This window comes from Limulus polyphemus, unplaced genomic scaffold (assembly GCF_000517525.1).
Source record: "Limulus polyphemus unplaced genomic scaffold, Limulus_polyphemus-2.1.2 Scaffold1944, whole genome shotgun sequence".
In the NCBI taxonomy this organism is placed as follows: Eukaryota; Metazoa; Arthropoda; class Merostomata; order Xiphosura; family Limulidae; genus Limulus; species Limulus polyphemus.
In genome coordinates, this window is record NW_013667554.1 from 68,758 (window position 1) to 74,038 (window position 5,281).

Below are 5,281 nucleotides of genomic sequence, written 5' to 3' on the forward strand. Positions count from 1 at the left end.
TCCAGGGGCGGGGACTCCAGCTAGTATTTAAATAAGTATGAAAAATCTCAGAGTCTTTTTCTTCATACCTTGAATGTATTTATTCATTCCATCGCCGAATATGTTAGCCCTTTCAGCCTTGGGGCGTTATAATGTGTCGATCAATTCCACTATTCTTTGGTAAAGAGTAGTCCAAGAGTTGGTCTATCAGATAGCCCTCGAGTAAATTTATGCGAAAAACAACAAACAGACTAAAAACTTATCTTTTCTTATTTCTTTTAATAATAAACAATATTTCCTTTATAAATACAACTAAGCTCCAAGAGAGTATGTAAGAATGTTTCACTTGGAGCTTTGTTAAAAGTTTAGTGATTTTTTCTTGTTTCCCTACAGATTTGGAGAGCTGAATTTTTCACAAGCACTCAGGGTTATGAAATCTCAAAAACATTCTGAAGCATTCTTTAAAAACTAAAATAATACGTATTAAACCGGCAATTTTACAATCTGGGTAAGTTAATAAAGCCAGTAAAAAAACGACCTTCATTCCCTATATAATTAAAATGTACATATTGGTATATTCGTTTAATTATAAAACTCAACTCCCAATCTGAGGGTCGCGGGTTCGAATCCCCATCACACCAAACATGCTAGCCCTTTCAGCCGTGGGGGCGCTATAATGTAACGGTCAATCCCACTATTCGTTGGTAAAAGAGTAGCCCAAGAGTTGGCGGTGGGTGGTGATGACTAGCTGTCTTCCCTCTAGTCTTACACTGCTAAATTAGGGACGGGTAGTGCAGATAGCCCTCGTGTAGTTTTGCGCGAAATTCATGAAACAAACAATTATAAAACTGCTGTTGATGTTCGATTTCTCGAATCTGCCGTAACGTGCCTTTACACAAATATAATTATTACTTCACTATTGTCCTAATCTTATAGTACAGATGTGATATATGGAAATACATAAGTAGGAGAAACCGGAAGACCTTTGTACACGCGCATCTCAAAACAGAAGCCGCAAAGGCGAAACGTCGGTTAAAATATAAGTTTTCTTCTAATTATCTTGAATGTAAAGGTCGTTTTTTTTCTAACTTTATTAGTAAAATGTGTTAATCCCTCCAGTATGTACTACATATTTTGAAATACAACAAAACATTTCTGTGTAATCAACATTAACTTCCAATCAGAGCAAGCTACGTACTTCACATACATTGGCTCACTCATAACCTTTAAATTTGTGTCCTACTTTTTTATTGGTAGTAGATAACAAGAGTATCATTAACACACGAGTATGTAAGACAAAAAAAAATTGGCGAGGTTATTAGTTACTATTTAATTATTATATATATTGCTGTATTCAGGTTTTTACTCGTATTAAATTAACCAACTAATAGTTTAGTATAATTCTCAACATTGACGTAACGCTGTTTTTTTTTTTAATTATTCCTTTCTGAATAATATAATTAACCATTTTAAACTAGACCTTATTAATGAGTTTTTTTATCGATCTTGCTAAGAGATACCGAACAGACATAAAAGAGTGGGATAAAACAAGCCCTTTGGTTTTACGTTAGAAAAGGCTTCTCAATGTACAATTTGATCTCGTTTTCAAATAAAGTAACATTGTTAAAAGCATTAAGACTGATAAATTAAATACCCTCTATGTTATCATACCCACTTTATCCAGTTTGTCTATATCGTAGATTGGCTGTTGAAGTATAAACGCGGTTAATGTGTGTGTGTTTTTTCCACCATTTTTTTTTGTATGCAATATAAGAAAGTTTAGATGTGCTACAACTCCCACTATATGCTACATTTATAATAATCTAAAGCCTCTTATAGATTCGGGTGCTGGAGTGTAACGGGATCGTACTGGGGTAGTCACCCTTGATTTCGTTGTGTAATGATCAATTTTGAACGCTTTCCAAAACTAGAAGGAGGATACTTTAGTTTGTTTTTTTTTAACCCCATGACATAAATAACTTGTCTGATGCAGACCTTAACAAAACGATTATAAAATTAGTTATAAGTGAACCGAAAAGATGATGGAGAGCATAGTGTAATTTTTTGACATATTTTGCAATGATCCGTTCAGAAACTAGAAAATACTTTGTTTTGTCGATTTCATAAACATGGGAATTGTTTTCATAAATTCATTTATGAAAAGAAAGTTTTGCTGTTGATTAATGAAAATATTTTCCCCATATTGTAAAGATCTGAAAATATCCAGTGTTGTATTTTCCAATTTGCTGATAAAAAAAAAGTCACAATATTTGTAAAATTTGTCTGTCTGTTGTAGACCGTCTTTTGACACCAATATAGTATAGACGCTGGCCTGATGGTTAGGACACTCGACTCGCAATCTGAGGGTCGCGAGTTCGAATCCCGTCCTCGAACATACTCATCCTTTCAGCCGTGGGGATGCTATATCGTGACGGTCAATCCCACTATTCGTTGGCAAAGAGTAGACCAAGATTTGGCGATGGGTGGTGCTGTCTAGCTGTCTTCCCTAAATGAGTGTCGGCTAGCGCAGATAGCCTTTGAGTTGCTTTTCGCGAAATTCAAAATAAGATAAACCAGAGTATTCTGATCTGCTTGGAATGTTGTTGAACTTTTGGTCTAACGTCTTTTTTAACACCAATCCAAACTCACATCATGACACTACAAAGTAATTTTCTTGGTAACAGAATTGTATCAGCTATAATAGCAAGAAATTAATGAACAATATATTAGTTGTTGTAATCATGACAAGCGGAAGAACTGGAATGAACATAATGTTGAGAAAGTAATGCCTTAATATAAAATCACTATACAAACACAATGATGAAATAGAAACACATTTGTTATCTAGCAACACTCTTCATTAGGCTTAATATGGTTGTTTATTGTCCAAGACGATCTGCTACTATCTGTAGTTTATCGCCCCCCAGTGGTACAGCGGTATGTCTGCGGATTTACAACGCTAGAAACCGGGTTTCGATACCCGTGGTGGGCAGAGCACAGATAGCCCATTGTGTAGCTTTGTGTTTAACTTCAATCAATCATATAATCAGTAGTTTATCCTAAACGTGAAAATAATCAAAATGTTTATAAGTGGTATAAAAATTAAAGACACGAGTTGTATTCAGTTAGGTCAAACTTGCTCAACACACGGGCAAGGTATTAATTTATCAACAAGTTTTTGTGGACAAACGATACACAAACAACTAGCTAATTCTCAGGATTCCAACAAAATGTTTATTTCAAATATGATATTTAAAACACAAAACATAATAATGCACAGAATATAAAATGTCTTAAGACTACTATTATTTAACAATTGTAGCATTAATTAGAATTTGGGACAAGTTTTCAGAAAACATGGCTGTAACTTGCCCAGAAGTGAAGCTTTGTATATCACGTGTCATGATTATGTATTAAAATAAAGGCAATGATCACCACTACCAAGTGCAACCGTATCTCTAACTGTTCCATAAATGGAATTCTAAGAAAAACAGCCACAAAGAGCAGAAATATAAAAGTGTGAAGTTAAATGTACATCATTAAGTGTGCGTATTTGTTGAGATGAACATTTAGCACTGTAGAAGTCTAAGTAAAATCACAACTAAGTCTTTGCCGATTAGAACAAATACTTAACCAAAAGCTCACAGGGTCTGTATTTCAGCATGAGTTTATATGCTTGCATGATGAATAAAGATTGCCCAGATTATCATACTTACCCCAAACACTATAAAAGTTGTTGCTGAGCTAGCATGCGCAATCAGTGAAACAGTCATAAAGATAAGCAGTAAGAGACCAGAATTACTCAGAAAGAAATCAAAACTTCAATCCCTTTGATACCTCTAGATGCCAAAACAATGGTCTTAACATCTTTATAAGCAGTAAGTATTTATGTGTAATAAGAAGTATCTGGCAAAGAGATGAATGTCTTAAGAAGATATTGATTTAAATGGAATGGAATTATGAAGATATGAGTATTGAAACTTCAATAAGTATGTATATGTATATAATGATTATGAAGTAACGCGTATTAAAGTAAAGTATATTTCGTATAAACTTGCGTAATAAATGTTTTGATTGTGGTACATGGTATTTCTCTCTTCATTCTGGAAACATTCTTAAGAGTTGGATGAGCTTGTGACTCATGGCTCACTAATTATAACCAACTTGTACACAGTCTAGTGAGACAAAAGAGCCCTAACATTATCTCACTGATAATTGTTGTGACACCACTAATAGAATTATTTGAGTTATTTTTATTATACAAAGGAAATATAAGTTTGGCAGATGTTAACAACAAATAATGAAACATTGAAAAAGAGACAGCATTTATGTTCAAAGATAAAATCAAACTGTCTGTGATTACTTATAGTTTACTCAAGTCTAAAAATGTGCAACTGGCAAGCTGTGTTGTGCCAACTGCAGGTATTGAGTCTCATCTTTTAGCTAAACCACTAGGTAGCAGTTACGTAAATAGATAACAGTTTATTAGATTTACATGTATAAAATACCTGAATATGGAAAATATTGCCCGCAATAACTAGGAATGAATGTTGCGCTAGTTATTATTTATGAAATTATTTTATGATTTTTTTTAACCTAACGTAATGGTTATTCTAGTTAAGTGTAATAAATTCAAACTGGGACAGAATACAGCAGATTGGTTAGCATACTGAACTAAGGTTCTATGATTTGCTTCGTTTTTCAACCAAAAAATAAGAAATTACACTCCATTCCTTGGAGATGTGTGTGAGCATTATAAGAGTGATGAGCAACTCAGTCTGACAAGAGTTGCTCAGGAGTTGACAGCAGGTGGTGTTGATTATATATCTTTTCTCTAATCTATTACTTCAAAATTAGTGTTGGCTAGCTAGAAAATAGTCATGTAGCTCTGCGCGAAATCCAACAAACAAACTGTGCAAGTTACATTTTTAATATTTTAACTTAGATGTCTGTTGCTAGAAGGAGCATGTTGCTAGAAGGATCATGTCATAACATCTAGAAATTTCATGAAAGTTAAGAATCTAGAAGTTTCGTGTAGTAATAGCAAATGAGTAATGATATAAAATCTACTACGTGAATTAGTGGAATATTCAATGTATTAATGAGTGAATCAAAGAGATATTAAATTAAGTGCAAGTTAGTGAATTAGACTTTTTATAGTTAGTGCATCTATTTATCAATAAATTAGTAAGTCAACGAAATTGTCATCGATCAATCAAGGTGATTCTGCAAATAAGTTTATTTATGAGTTAGATGTGTGATATGCAGGTGTATCATATATTTTCTACCTGTTTTTTTTTTT